This window comes from Lagenorhynchus albirostris, chromosome 19 (assembly GCF_949774975.1).
Source record: "Lagenorhynchus albirostris chromosome 19, mLagAlb1.1, whole genome shotgun sequence".
Lineage (NCBI taxonomy): Eukaryota > Metazoa > Chordata > Mammalia > Artiodactyla > Delphinidae > Lagenorhynchus > Lagenorhynchus albirostris.
In genome coordinates, this window is record NC_083113.1 from 21,089,832 (window position 1) to 21,106,171 (window position 16,340).

At 44.9% G+C, this 16,340-nt stretch overlaps 1 protein-coding gene across 1 annotated transcript in view; it reads right to left on the reverse strand.

Moving 5' to 3' along the window:
• ZNF536 (zinc finger protein 536) overlaps positions 1-16,340 on the reverse strand; it is a 229,474-nt gene that overhangs the window by 178,806 nt on the left and 34,328 nt on the right. The gene's annotated exons all lie outside the window — the stretch shown is intronic.

Consider the following 16,340-nt stretch of genomic DNA (forward strand, 5'->3'; position numbering starts at 1 on the left):
CTTGTTTGCTGAATGTTACGATAAAGTATTAAAAATGGATTGATAGGAGCTGATTCTTCGAGCCAGCCTCCCCTCTCTCTTTCAGCGAGGGCGTTTTATCCTTTCAAAGCCAGGGGGGACACTGCTTTTCACACACCACTCCCACATCGAGCCAGTGCTCTCTTCTACTCCTGGCCTGCCTCAGCCACCTCTAGTCCTTCCTGTGGGCTGCAAAGACTCACACAGCCTCACGTCCTGTATAATTAAATCAGAGCAGCCTCATGGCCATGGTTTACCACCATGCTATGGCATACATACCTAATGAAGCTTCCTTGGGCAAACTTAACGTGGAACTCAGTTTTCCTTCAAGCAGAATGGGGCCCCAGTGCTTCTACCAGCTCCCAGTCACACCCCAGGCTGCTGGACTCTCAGACATGGACGGTAAGAAGAGTGATGGAAAGAAAGGCCCCGGTACCCATCCTCACAGCCACAGCTGTGATGGGCCTCCCTTCCAGAAGCTTCCCAGGCCACCCGGGGGTCTGCAATTGCAGTCCGAGGGTGCCACTCCATGCCCAGAGCGTGGCTTTCTGTGTGGTGCACCTTCTCACCACAAGCTTCTGGAGGCTGGGGGCCATACCTAACACCCTTGACTTCCCTGGGTGGTCAGTGAACGGCAAGCAAAGGGCTCTGGGGCCAGCAGTCACCTGGGGCTTGTCTAGGTCTATAGCCCTGGGAGGGTTCAGTTTGCAGGTGGAGCTGAAGGCCGGTCCCTTTGCTGGGCACTTCCCTGTCCAGAAGGTTGGGGTGCAGTGCTGTAGGCCCTCTTCCCCGAGGACAAGCTATGGGAGAGGCTTCACCCTTTCACTCATCTAATCAGGATGTACCATTTCTCACCCTCCAGGGGCTGAGAAGGTGCTGGAAAGCAAAACAGACAGAGCTCCTGCCCTCGTGGAGCTTGCAGTCTCATGGATGAATAAAGACGTTCAAAAATTACCCAGATAGCTAAAGGGGGCAGTGATAATATCTACAAAGGGGAAAAGCAAGCTATTCTGGATCATACAGCAGACAACCCCTTTAAACACGTGGGCTACTGCCTGTTTTTCTCTTGTTATTTTCACCTACTGGGTAAAAATAGTCATAACACTTTAGCCTTAAGTATTCATATTTGGTATAATTTTACCTTCCTCTGACTTAAGGTGTTTAGATGGTTTCTCCTTTGTCTTATTCTCTATTAATCTTTCAACCTTCCTCTTTCTTTTATTTCTCTTTGTAGTACCTTTTAAATATGTTTGCTTAAATCCTTTGTCACCGTTCTTTACACTTTAAAGCTTGAGCTCTGTCAAGTTTTACCTCTTTTAAATCTCTAGATTCTGGCCCTCTTTATTGGGTATTTTGTTTTTAAAAATGTCTATTGTCTTACTAACTAGTTATTTTAAATCCTGTTATTTTTCATAGTATCTTTTTCAACTTTCCCTATTTCAACTTTTAAATTGTTCTCAATTTTTTCATCTATTTTTATTTGTCAATTTGCTTTCCGTTCATTATTTCATTTTGTTTTATGCTTATGTTTTGTAAGATACTGTGTTATATTTACCTTGTTTGCTCTCCGTAAGCGGAAGAGAAGCCTGGCCGAGGAGCTGTGCCCTCCCACCCCAGTGAGATCACTTCCCCTCCCCTGCTTGATGCCTTTTCCCTCCCAATGTCCCGGAAGTTGCCTCTCTAGTTCCCTTCAAATGATGAGTGTCTCTTTTGATCCTGATTCTTGAAAAAACACCTCTGAGACTACTTAACTAGCAGGGCCACAGGCAACAAACTCTTCGCCGTGGCCGCCTCCCCCAGGTTCACGTTCATGTTTGGTTCTCTAGCAGAGTTCTCTGCGCCCAGTTGTGCTGATGTGAGGGGAGGTTCCCACTGGAGAGAGACCTGCCTTGTAAGGCGTCTGGTCTGAGGTAGGGGAGGGGCAGGGCCCAGCCCCACAGACCAAAGCGGCAGAGGTGGGCCCTTCCCTTGGGGCTGGCCCTCAGGGCTGGCCAAGGATTATCCACAACCGGGCTTTGTTCCGGTCCCTTTACCTACAACAGGAGTAGCTTCCTTGTTTGGCTTTGGTTTTTACCTGACCATAAAACTAATACACGATCATTGCAAAAGGTTATAAACCAAAGATATATGTAAGGAAGGAAAATGTCAGTCTTAGTGCTAGACCCTGAGACAATCATTCTTAATGTTTTGTTTTATATCCTTTCAGAATTTTGTACGAAAAAATGCATATTTAAATGTATTTTCATTTTTACCAAAAAAAAAATCCCACAGAAGATCATATTATAGAAGTTGGCTTTGTAATCTGCTTTTGTCACTTCATAACATATTATAAATATCTTTGCAAGTCAAAAATACAAACCTATGCTATCATTTTCAACAACTGCACAGGATTCCATAGTAAGAGAATCATAGTTTCCTTAGCCAATTCCTTTCTGAAGTGCATTTAAATTGTTTCCAAAATTTGACCATTATAAACTGAGCTGCAATAAATATACTTGGTCAAACATCTTTGATTATCTGATATCTGAGATAAGATGGATAGATAGATAGCTTAATCTTTGCTGATACATATTAGTAATTTCATAAAAGAAGAATTACTAGGACAATGAGTAGACATTTATTTGGGGGGCTTTGACATGTTTGCCTAATTACTCTCTAGAAACTTTGTGTAAATATAAACACCTACTGGCAGACTAGAGAGTGATTTCTCCCAACCCTACAGCAAATGCTCATTGTTACCAGTCTCATAAATCTTTGACAGTCTGAGGAGCAAATGCCTAAATATATAATCGAAAACTATTTTTAACTGTTTTCTTTGATTGCTAATCAGGTTAAAATATTTTCATACATTTATTGGCCATTTGTCTTCTTCTTCTGGGACCTGCAGGTTCCTACTTTGAGGATTCTGTAACATCCTCGTTAGAAACGGCACACTGGTTAGGACTTCTTTAAGTCTCAGCCTCAGCGGCAAAGTGGAAATAACAATAGAGATGCAATCTGTGTGAAGGCAGCATCCGTATCTGTGGAGCCTAGAACACAACTGCCAGAACTCAGATATTCAGTGAATATTCACTGGAAGAAAAGAGGAAGGGAGGGAAGAGACAGTATCTACCTTATAAAGCTGTGGAAAGGCAATGCTTGTAGAATGTTTTGTTCACTTCCTGACACATAGTAAACACTGAGTCGGGGCTCTTAGGTGGGCATTTTTTTCCTTTGGTTGGGGTATTACCTTCGTTATTGATTTGTAGGAACTCCCTCTACACAAAGAATATTAAATTAATATTAAAGAATATCCTTATCAGTCAAATTTCCTAACTGGATTTTCTTTTAGCTTTAAAAATTAAAAAATAGGCTTTTTCCTAAATTTAAAAATAATGTGTTCATTACCAAAAAAAAAAATCCTGACACAGAAATATATTTTTACATTAATACAAATTATCCTCAATCTCACTGCCCAGTTGGCCTGCAGAGAAAGAAAGAGAAGCCAAAAAACAGGGAGACGAGAGGTATGGGATCCTTTGGTCCAGGGAGTGGAGGATGGGAAAGTGGCCAACTCTCTGCCCACTGACGCCCACAGGTGCCTGACCCCAGTCCATACATGGTGAGGCCATGCTCCGCCGACCTGGCAAAGGGGTGATGAGGGGCACCTGTGTTCCTCAAATTCTCCTTTTTTGCTAAAGCAACTTTGAAAACATTTCTATTATTTGCACAAAGGATGTGGATGAAGATACTCTCATAATTTTCCATAAATGGAATCATAGTCTACCTGCTGTTTTGTAGCCCACTTTTCATTCAACAATATGTCGTGGGCATCTTTCCAAGTCAGTAAATACAGGTCAGCCTCACGTATTTAATGGCTGCAAAGATTTCCTTTACTGTTCTTTGATTATTGACCATTTGTATTTCTTCTTCTCTGAATTGCCTGCTCATGTCCTTTGACCACTTTTCTATTGGAGGATTTGTCTTTTCCATATTGATCTGCAAGAGCTTTTTGGTTTGTACCAGGAATATTAACCCTTTGTCTATCACATATGTAGCAAATATTTTTTCACATGTCGTCTTTTGCATGTTATGGTCTGAGAGATATTTTTGTATGTGTGTCTGTGCGTGCCCATGCATGCATGGGCACGCACACTGCTTAGAAGTATTTAATTTTTATGCAGTTAAATTCATTCAACTAATATTTATTGAGTACTATACTTTGCCAGTACTATGCTCAATGAAGAAGTGGTAAACTCTGCCAACCTTTACTCTTAGAGTTTCTGGCTCTGATGTTATGATTAGCAAGGGCGTCCCCTCCTCCACAATTATAAAAATACTGACATTTTCTTCCTGGCCTAAAGAGTGAGTTAGAAGTCTAATTTAAAAAAAAAAAAAAAAAAAGAAGAGTGTTCCACGTCCCTAAACTCATTCACTCACCCCAGGGATTTTACACCAATGCCTCTTACTCCTTTGCTGCGTGATACCCATAGATACAGAATTCTGCTGTTCAGCCTACACCCTCTCCGTCTGCTTTAGGGGCCATAGGTACATTTCACCTCCTGTCCTTTCTCCTAAGAACATAAAATATCTTTTTTTTTTTTTTTTCGGTACGCGGGTCTCTCACTGTTGTGGCCTCTCCCGTCGCGGAGCACAGGCTCAGCAGCCATGGCTCACGGGCCCAGCCGCTCTGTGTCATGTGGGATCCTCCCAGACCGGGGCACAAACCCGTGTCCCCTGCATCGGCAGGGGGACTCTCAACCACCGCGCCACCAGGGAAGCCCAACATAAAATATCTTGAGAAGACCTGGGTCCTTGTCAGCTATGATGTGACGAAGAGTCTCTCCCATGAGACCTCCTGGCTGCTCTCCAGAGAAGGTTGTCTCCCCCTTCGGTGGACTTGGCCTGGCTGTTCACAGTTTGATCTCTCTTACCACGCACCATCTCCCATGGGGGACCTCAACCCTTGACCATCCTTACCCCAAGTTTAAGGGTATCTACTCTACTCTCCCTGGTGCTAGCTAAAGAAAACGCTTCCCACCTGCATTCGCACCGGCCCCGCCCTTGTCCAGAGGATGCAGACCCACCCACCACCAGGAGCTGGCTCACTGTGTTGGAATTTAACTTGCAGCCTCTTCTCATTTAGCCTCCCACTGAAACTAGCCAACCTTCACCTGCGTATGGCTCAAGGGAAGTGGCTCTCTTCTCCCTGCAGCGTATATAACACCCAAGGCATTTGGCCAGGTGGGTCCTTCAAGCAAAGATCTGGAGATGTCAACTGGAGCTGAAATATTATTGTCTAGTTACTGAATAAATTCAACCCTTCTAGACTTCACTTTCCCCCAAAGCCCTCAGCAGTCTCAAGGTATCTCCCCTGGACCCACACCTCTGTGATCCCAGTGCACAAATGACTTCCCTGAAGGATCTGAAACCAAATAAAATGCCACTGGGGGGGATCCTCAGAAGGTCTGCGCAAGACACAGAATTATTGTGAATCAAATTCTATTTTCCCACTGACTTACACAACTGTTTTAGGGATACGTTATCCTCAGTATTGACTGGTCCTCAAGAAGCAGGCTCTTCAAACACTTTACTTTTATAAAATGAGCTCCTGATTTCTCAGAGGATAGAGGAGACAGGGTCCGGGTCCATGAGAAGGGTTTAAGTACGACAGGGTAAACCAACACATAGAAAAGTGAAATGCAACCCACAGTGCCAGCAAAGACAGGAAGGAGGGACCCAGGAGCAAACACTATGAAGCTCTGTGCAGTGTGCGCACTGGTTAAGAGCCTGATGTCCGATAATCCCAGGTTGAAGCAAGTGGCTGCCATTAGCTTTTAACTTTTAACTTCTTGAAGCCTCAGCTTCCTTTCCCATGAACTGGGAGTGACAACAGTGATACTTACCACTTAGGGAAGCTTTGTGGAGCACATGAGACAAAACACCCATAGGGCTTGGCACGGTATCTGGCATGTATTAAGCTTTCAGAAAATATGAATAGTGGCTGTTGTTGTTATTAGTAGTCAATGGATAATCCCTTGAGTAAGGTATGAGGGAGGGTGGGAAACTTTTCATAAAGTAAATAATCTGCCCCTAATACCCACTTCTTGCATCTGAGACGTAACCCAGGGCGAAAGGCTGAACCTTTGGTGACACATCCTGAGTAGAGCCCAAAGCACCAAGAGGAGGGGCACTAAAGTTCAAAGCCGGGGGAGCTCAGAGCACAGCTGGGAACACTCCCATTGTGCAGGTGGAAAAACCAAGGGTCTGAGTGAGAAAGGCCCACAGTAAGGTGGTGGCACTGCTGGGATCAGAATCCAAGGCCCGTGCCATCCCTCTGAGACCCATCCCACTGTTTCTGTATCTTGCTGAGATTCTCAGAGCAGGGGAAGACTTGTGTTGTTAGAGCCATTACCAGGCCTACAAGGAGCAGCCTTTCCTGAGGCTGTTATATTAACTGGAATTTGAGTTCACCCCAAGAAAACATCTATACCAAGGGAAATGATCTTAAATAATCTATGGAACTCTGTAGAGTTGTCTTAGCTGAGGCTGCTATAACAAAATACCATACCATATGGTAACAAAATACCATAAACTGGGTGGCTTATCAGCAACAGAAATTCATTTCTCACAGTTCTGAAGCCTGGAAGTCCAAGATCAGGTGCCAGCACAGTCAGGTTCTGGCGAGAGCCTACTTCTTGGCTTGCAGAGGGCTGCCTTCTTGTATCTTCAAGTGGTGGAAAAGGAGAAAGCTAGCTTTCTGGCTTCTTAAAAGGGCACTAATCCCATTCATGAGGATGCCACCCTCACAACCTAATTACCTCCCAAAGGCCCCACCTCCAAATACCATCATACTGGAGATTAGACTGCAACATATGAAACTTGAGAGGACCCAAACATTTGCTCCATGACATTAGCTGCTTGGGTACAATCAGCTGGCCCCAAAAGGTGGGCTTGGGAGTACTTCTAGAAGGAATCCCACCTTGGCATTGGATTCTGAAGACCCACGGTGAGGGGGTCTGCACCCTTGGACCCATGGGTACATCTGTGGTCAGCCACAGGAGGGATGCTTCACCTCATCTTCACTCTGCCCACCACCCTTCCTTCATTCCTGCCCACTGCAGCTCCTGGGCACGGACCTTCTACCAAGCTCTTGCTGGGTGTGCGGTATCCAAGGCCAAGAAGAATCTGAGTCTCCACAGACCTTTCTCCTCTCAGGCTTGAAGTCAAGGAGAGCTAACAGAGGACAAATATCTGGAGAAGTCAAATGGCTGCTTTGCAAAATTAAGATAATCACACGAAACTTTAAAAATGTGTAAGGCACATCATGTGTAAGTAAGTTTGATGTAAAGTCTAAGATCTGGATGTGTGAAGACAAGATATAAAGCCATCTTATTAAAACACTGTGACTTTCTAGCAGTCCACACATATATACATGTACTTACACAGAGCTATGTGTCTTTTATATGAACAGACAGGCCCTCAAAAAATGCACAGATACTGTATATAGAAACATGTTTTTCTATTGATTGTGATTATATAATTGGAGATGAGCTCTTCTGGGAAAAGAGGTGGTCTTTAAATACATCAAGCAACATGCAATAATGTAGCAATTTATTAAGATTACACATTTTAAGTAAAAATTAGAATTCTGTTTCAACAGCATTCAAGAAAAAAAAGAAGAAGAAGAAAAAAGAAGTACCAAATACGAGTGAAAATAGCCAGGCTTATTTTTATTCTTGGCACTGTAACCTAAAGGCGCCAATGAAAGCAGCAATGACGACTCAGCTGAACAGGATGGAGCAGGCTGGAACCCGAGTGGCCGGCTCTCCGCTCGCACGCCCAGCAAGCAGAGTGCCCCGCAGCCGGCAGCAGTGGACCTGGGGGTCTAACTGTGGGACCTGACCACTCTGAACCTCCCTCTGTGACACGGGAGCCCAGCACCCGCCTCATCCAAAGGACCCAGACCACGGGACGTGGCAGCCACTCACCCTCCTATTTCTTATGCTTTCATCTTTCTCCTCAGCAGTTAATGTTTTCCTATAAGCCGAAGAGGAATGCAATTTCTTCTGTCATTCAAAATACACAAGGAAATGAGAAACGGGGGCACACAACAAACGGACTACATACAGCTGATGGGGACACAGCTGAAAATTCAGTAAGTGAGGCTTCTGGGGGTGTCCATGGACTCTGACCCCTGGTTAGATCTCCTGTGTCGAGTTTCTGCATGACAAACATGGAAATGCACACACACACACACACACACACACACACACACACACACACACACACGCAGCACTGAAGTGGCTTCCTTTTGGAAAGCAGTCTCTTAAAATACAACGGCCCCGCCTAACTCAGCGTCCTGTGGCCTGTCCCGGAGCACCCTCTTGCTTTCCTGTTTCAGGCCACCCAAATCAAGCCCCACACAAGGCACAGGGCAGGAGGGCACTGAGCCCAGGGCTTCATCTATGGCTCCGTGAAAATGAGGGATGCAAAGTCACATTTGAGTGCCTTCACATTTTTAAAAAAAGGAAAAAAACGTGGGCTTAATTCAAAAGTCTCCTTTGGTGATAAAGATTACCATGTGACAATAGAGCGAGATGTGTCAGAAGCTGCCCCTCTCTCATCCATGCGGGATGCGTCCCCTGCCTGCTGGGTTATTGTGCATAAGGAATGACCCAGCCAATGGGAAGCCTATGGGTGGCTTATGCATGTTGTGATAAAATGTAAATGTACTAGAAAGGTCACCGGCAGAGTGATCATTACCATTGTGGAACTCTGACCAATTTGCCATTCAAGAGCATCATCGATGACTCAAGCCATTCATGGTGCCTCTTAAATACACACACCCGGGGGCACATCCACAACCGATGGGCGTGGGGGCTGCCAGTGTCTCTCAGTGCCTGTGCGTCAGCACCTGCAGACGCTCCTTCCCTGGCATTTAAGGAGAGAGATGGGGGGGGAGGATTGCCACTATGTCTACCTATTTGACCAATAATCCCCCGCCTTAGAAAGGGCATTTAAGCCTCTGAGCCGTGTTCCCCCCAGAGGGCCCCTGGCTCATTGCTCTGGGGCTGAGGCTGTGCCTTTTGGGGCAGAACACACTCACGCGCGCCCTGATATGGAAGGAGGCCCCACCAGCATCATGTTTCACAGAATAATGGCAGGTCAGCTCCCCACTCCCATGGTGGTCTGGCACACCCATAAGGGAGGCACCTGCTCTGGGGCCAGCCTGGGACAGTCTCTGCCACGGGTCTCCACAGAGACCTTGAGCACCTAGCACATTCAGAGGGCCCAGAGCTGCGTCCTCTGAGCTCCCGTCTCTACTCTTTTGCCTCCCAAATGTTGTTTATGACCCCCTAACTGCCCCTGCTGCCTTCCCCACACCTGCAGTTCCCAGAGCAATGCAGTGAGGGCTTTGTTCATTCAGTCAACAAATGTTTCACTCACATCCATTCTGTGCAGCTCCCTGTGCTGGTATTAATCAAACCGCAGCTTATTGCCCAGTATATGGACCATTAGACGTCCCCCTTCCCCACCTCAAGGAGGAAACACTAAGAGCCTAAAGAGATGTTTGTGAAGAACCATGGGCATTCCTAGGAATGACGTGTAGGCTGGTGGGGAATGGGGCAATGAGGGAGAGCTTCACGGAAGAGGTGGCAATCCAGCTGAGCCTTAAAAGATGGGTAGAAGTTTAACAAGTCAGGAAGGCAGAGGACATTCGAGAGAGAGAGGGAACAGAGGGTGTAAAGGGGCTAAGATATTCCCAGGATGGCCCAGGGCCCTTCACATGGGTGCAGAGTATGGGGCAAGGAAAAGGAGAAACTGCAGGAAAGGTGATCCAAGCCCCAGGTTCTCCCTACACCTGGAAACTAGATCCCAAGAAGCCTCAGCAAAGTGCACATTCCTGCCCTCAATAAGTTCATCCACCAAATATTTATTGAGTCCCTACTATGTGCCAGGCGCTGACAGCATCTTGCATCATTAAGGAAGCTGTGGTCAGTCAACGGCGGCTTGCCAATAATAACAAAATTATTACTGCAATTCCTGATGCTTTTGTCTTCCCTTCCAAAGATAAGGCTCACTACCCATTGCTGAAACCATCACCGACACAGGTGGGCCCCCCTGTGCCCCACCTCAACGGGAGTCTCTGGCTGTAACTTCTTCTGCTTCATGTCTTGCTTCCATGAGCACACACGCTTCCTTCCTTACTATGACCCCACCCACTGCCTCAAGAGTGAACTGCCTCCCACCCTGACTGGACCCTCGGAACCAAGAGGATTTTAGTCGATCAGAGGCCCCCCCATGAAAAGCACCCTGGTCTGAGACGGAGTCAGGAAGCTGGTCCCAAGTTCCTCTCGGCTCTGCAACCTTGGGCAGGTCCCTTCTGCCCCACCTGTGGAAGAAGGTATTTGCATTTCATCTCCCCATCATGATTCTATGACTTTATAAACAACTGCCTCTCTCTCCACTGGATACATCAGTGCACCTATTTGTTTGTTCAGAGACTAGCTTAGTTTCCTTCCAGACCCCTTCCCCATCCTCATTTCCTAGTACAGCACAGGATCCTACCACTGTCTGCTCATTCATTTATCCAACAAACGTTACTGAATGCTAAGTACCATAGGGAACGCAGCAAGCAGACAAAACTTCCTCTTCTTCCTGGAGCTCGTTACCTTCTTTGAACTGCCAGAAAGTCTTCACTCTGCATCTCACACAACATTACCTACACGATATAGCCGAGATCTCACTTGATTCTTACCTCCTTCTATGAGGAAGCATGGCAAAGAGTAAGCTCAATTAAGTAACACAGGAAGTACAAAGAATATTCATAGTTTAATCAGTGCCCCAAATACTACCAAAAAAAAAAAAAAAAAAAAACCTGAGTCAGGACCAACGTCTTCTGGATTTTGACCTAACTCACAATCTCACCTGCTGAACAGTTTTTGGCCATAATGTGTAATCACAGGAAACATCCATAAAACCCATTCCCACATGTTTGGCGGGGTATTGTTGAGGGGGTCTCTTTGAGCTCTGAAAGAAGATCCTTAAAAAGGCTCTAGGACTTACTTTGGTCTATGCCTGCTCTTGTGCTGTGGGTTAGATGGAAGGATGGAAGGAAGAAAGGATGGAGAGGCAGTTGGAGCCATCCTACTCCTAGAAACTGAGCCCAGAGTCTGCATGGGATGAGTCAGAAGCATCACCACTGCCTGCACCTTAGAAGCCACCAGGTCAATTGCCACACTCTCCAGACAGCAGATTCATTCCAGTCTTGCCCAGAAGCCTTCAAAATACAACTTGAAAACTAGAAAGCACCACATGAAACTTCAAGGCAGAGAAAGAGGCCTGTGACTTTGCAAGGAGTCCAGTGCGCCCGGGGACAACAGCTGCCCCATGGTACAAACTGTGCATTTGTTGGGACACTGACATTTAGCTTTAATGGTACAGTCATAACTGCTCCTCCCAGGGCTCTACCAGTCGTCCCTGCTTCTCTGTCTGCCCTCTGTCTGTGCAGATTTCCAAGCCAATTCTGTCCTCAATTCAGAATCAAATATTCAGATTTTTCTAAACAATGCTTCCGTATACAACTAATTATCCAAGTGTACCAGACCTTGCTTTTTTTTAAAGAGTTTTTTATTTTAGCAACAAAGCTAAATAGGGAGAAAGAGTGAGGATGAGGAGGTAGACAGAGCAACTCTGATGCCTTCGTTCTGTGCAGTTCCCTCTGTGGGTCTGGGAAGAGCTGCGAACTCCCCAGGTATGAGGAGAATCACAGGAAACCTGAGCTCATCCAATAACAGAGATGCTTCGCACATCACTTCTGCCTGATGCACAGCATCTGGAATTTCATGGAGCCTGGAGGGGGGACTGCTCAGCCAGGACCTGGTGCTGGGGAACGACCACTAAGAGTACTTTAAGAGACTTCACCACCATAATGCATTGCTCTTCCCAAAGCATCCAGGACTTCTATGACCAAACATGGCCAAACTCTGATCTATTTCTGAGGGACAGGGGTGCTTTCAAATAACTCAGTCCTACCGCGAATGTAGCCAGTGATGTGACAGTTTGAATTTCTACCACCTGGATGCTCTAAAAGGTCCCAAATTATGGATTTGTTTTTCTTGTTTCTCTTGGTTTATGTCTCTAAAAAAATGGGACTTTTAATCCAGCAAAGCTTGTCACATTTTCGATTTCTGTGCTAAGTAAAACAACAAAAAGTAAATTAGTGTTGCATATGTAATAGACATTAGAGAAAAGTCTGAAGGAAATTCTGTTAAGCCCACTGCCTGGTTACCTCGTTCTTAACGTGGGCATGCCTGTTTCTAAAGCAAAACCTTACATTTTCTCTAACAAAGGTCTGACGTTGACTAAAATGTCAGCTAAAGTTGCCAATAAATACTTACTCATGGCTGGTAACTGGGCAGGGAGGGGAGGTTTAGTTACACACATTTTCACTAGTACATATACAGAAGAGAAAAATCTTCTGGTACTTAGAAACCAAAGTCGTGACGGCTGCCCAGAACTATTTGCACTGAGGGATGGGCAAAAAAAAAAAAAAAAAAAAAAAAAATTAAAAAAAAGAAAAAAGAAAAAAGTGAGTAATAGCAAGGGAGATATTTAAGGAAAGCAATGATTGAACTTTAAAAAAATACTGCAGACTCAAAAAGCTGGCGGCAGACTGACTGCTATTTTAACCAAAGCTGCTGATTTCTGAGAGGTCTTCTGCTTTTACATATTTGTGTCTTGCAAATGTTGGGCATTATGGCGCTGAAATAGGTGTGGCTGACTCTGAAATTCAAGCTCACCGCGTCTGTGGTCCGTGAACCAGTCCTGACAGGGCTGGCTAGTCAGAAGCAAAACTGGCTAGTTAACGAAACTACCATAGTATATGCTTTATCTCCACCGCATTTAAAGGATTTACCTATCTATCCCGCTGCAGACCCACTCATTGAGTAAGAGCCAACAGCATATGATTGTGTTAATTAATCTGCTATTGTGAGTAAAGGAACAGCTGCAGTGGTCTCGTGGATACGTTGTCAAAAGAAAACAATGTAATGTTAAGCCTCTGACTGCATATTCTGTTACAAAGAAGGTTTATGAGAAGTTAAATTCATAAATCGCAGATCATTTTTATAATAATAATAAATAATATCTGACCTTTAAAAGGAAGGTTTGAGTGTTCTTAATTTCGGCTTGAAATATGTTCTGATATATGATACCTAAGCTTTAACCCAATTCTTTGTTTTGAAAACAAACATTCCCCAGAAACGATGGGAAGGGGAAGGAGCTATAGAAATGACCTCTGACTGTACGAGATCCCGGCCATTGTAATTCTAACAAAGATCAGAGCCCAAAATATCAAGTTAAAAGAAAAACTTGTTGGCATGCCTCCAATGTCTCCTATCATAAAAACGCAATTTCTAATACTATACAGAAATGGAGAGAAAGGGTCCATTCATTATGGGAAACACACATATTATTTACATGGGCTTTATCTTTCTTTATGCAGATAAGGCACAGACAGCACTTTCTGTCTAATTAATACTCTATGTTCCTCCATGATCCAACTTGCCACCCCTACCGTCACCCAAAATACAACCAATACTCTGTGCCCACTCCTCTGTACATCTAGCCAGTTAGTGGGCAAGGGGAAGGGAAGTAGAGCCAGACAAAGAAATGAAACCTTGTGTTCCGGGGCTTAATCCAGGGCAATAAACGGTAGCAAAAGTCAGAATGAAAACCCAAGACTGATCAAGGAATATAAAGTTGAACTAGGGCTAAGGGGATTTTTAAAAGCATAACGTCTTGTATATCTCTGAAGAGCACTCATCTTAAAAAAAAATGCTGGGCTCCCGCAACAGACCTGGGAGAGGAGGCCCCTACACTTGGACACTGTAGTGCGTTCCTGTTCAGTGCAGTCTGGGGGACACGCGATGCTGACACTGAGATTTCCAGCACCTATTATTTCAAGAGAATTCTTGTAACTACATAGGCCTCAACAGTATCCAGTTTCCCTTCTCCCCCGTTTTTAAATGAAAAATCCATTTGAGAGAGAAGACAAACTGACTTAGGAATGCTGGGAAGGAGAGGGCAGGAGGCACAGATGAAGTGGGTCTGATCTGTGCATCCCTTCCCTTTGTTCTGGGAGATCACAACAAAGGGATGCTATTTTTAGCTACGGATTGGCATTGTATTACCAGGTATGTGTATCGACCTGATAACGGGAGAGGGGCTCTGGAGCTCCCCACCCAGCCCCCCTCCCAAACACTACAGTGCCATTTGCAGCAGAAGCCCACAAGCCCCAGGAAAGCAAACTTGGAAGAACAGTCTTAACCCAGAAAAATTTGCTAAACAGGAGATCGGAGGCCTCCTGGCTTATTCTGCACACCTTGTGCCATTGAAGGAACGATACCCCCAGAGTGCTAGTCTTTCTGAAAGGTGCTTCTCTTAGATGATATTTAAAGGAGTCTATGGCGAGGAAAATTATTATGGAGAGGTAATTATCCAAAATACCCTGCCTCCTGAGTCAGGACACGACTGACCATTTACTCTCAGGAAGATAAGCATGGTCACCTTGAAGCCACATCTCCTGAAGTTCTCTGAAACGCCCTGGTAGACATTCAAGCCATAGTTAAACACCCTTCTGGTCGGATGTTGCATATTTACCTGGTCCCCTGCAACCCACCCCCTGGTCTCCAGCGCCCTCTCACTTCTGTTCCCTGCTAACGCGCCGACCACCGCTCTGCTCCAAGAACAGCTGGGCCCTTAGTCACTGGGCTGGAGCGCCTAGCAAACAAAGTCTTCATTATTACCAACTTTTACATTGTTTCTTCCAAATCCAAATTTTTCACTTTAAAATTTAAAAGTCCTTTTCTTATACCAAAATAAAAACTCTTCAGTGGGCAATCCCGAATACTTGACATTTCCCAGTATTGTACCACAGCAAAACACACATAGACTTGGGGTCCTTAGGACATACTTAGGAGCGAGTGGCCTTTGAGTAACAATGGTGCCTTATTCCTGCTTACAGGAAGATCACGTGGGAGGAGGAAGGAAATGCCCACGGCTGGCCAGCGCAGAAGCTTCTTCATCTCTGTGTTCAAAGTCATCTACGTGGAAAAGGGAGCCCACAGTGACGAGGGTGTGAGCACCATTTTCTCTTCTGTAAAACGGAGATCTACACAATGATACAGAACCCCTCCCAGAGACGAAAGGGTCTGTATACAGTAAAATGCTAATTTTGAATATTTATGACTCTTTCGCCCTGTTTTAAGAAAACTTGCTTAATAGGATCTTCTCTCTAGTCACACCATTCCACAGCTTATCAAAACATGATGAACAAAAAGATAGTGATCATTCAGCAACAAGAAACACTATGTGCTGGTCTAAGAAGCGGTCAGCTTGGTTAAAAAGTAAAATTGTCAGCAGTGGTTTTTATCCTCCCATAATCCGGTTTTTTCTCACTGGCTCACATTCACTTGAGGCAAGTAAGATCCTTACAAACCTTCTGACCCGGTTAAAACACATTCTAGGTGTGTATATAGGAGAGAAGACCTCAAGAGAAGCATGTGGGGTGGGGGGCAGGTGGCCCATCACAGAGCCTGCGATCTGGAGAGCTTGTGAAACAGCCGGAGGACGGAGCAGCCTATGGTCAAGATCAAGTTGGAGTTTACTCTTCTTCTTCAGCGTCTTAAACAACCTTCCATGTTTTATTCACAAAAGTATGCCATATTTGCTGTAGAAAATTTGGAAAATAGGGAAAGGTATAAAAAAAGAAAATGAGAATCATTTCTGATTCTACCACCTGACTCTGACTATGAATAACACTTTTACATGTTCTTCCTATCCTATTTATTTAAATATGATTAATATACATTTAAAATAAACAAAATAGAGATTCCATGTAGTTTCATATCCCATGTTTCCTCTTAACATAAGGTTACGAGTATATTTTGAAATTATTCTTCAATACCTGATTGTTTCTGGCTACAGAATGTTACATCACAGGGCTGCAACTTCCTTCATATTTCTGGTAAAGGAGCCCCCATGAGAGAGGGGCCTTGTCCTCTTTCAGGTTTGGAAGACAGTCTTGCTGTTACATTTTTTAGCAACCCCAGGTTCCGAAAGAGAAATTCAGCTGTGCGTTTGAGGTTCCCTGCTCCAAGGGGGCCGGCCTGGGTGATACCTTGGGGAGGCCAGTGCGCACTGTCCTGATTTTCCATGATCTATTTGTCAAGAAACCTCAGTTAGCAGCCCTGGCACTTAATGAGACTCGAATGCTGTGGAAACTGGAAGTAATGTATAAAGCGAAGAACCACACCAATTCAACGTAAGCTGAATTT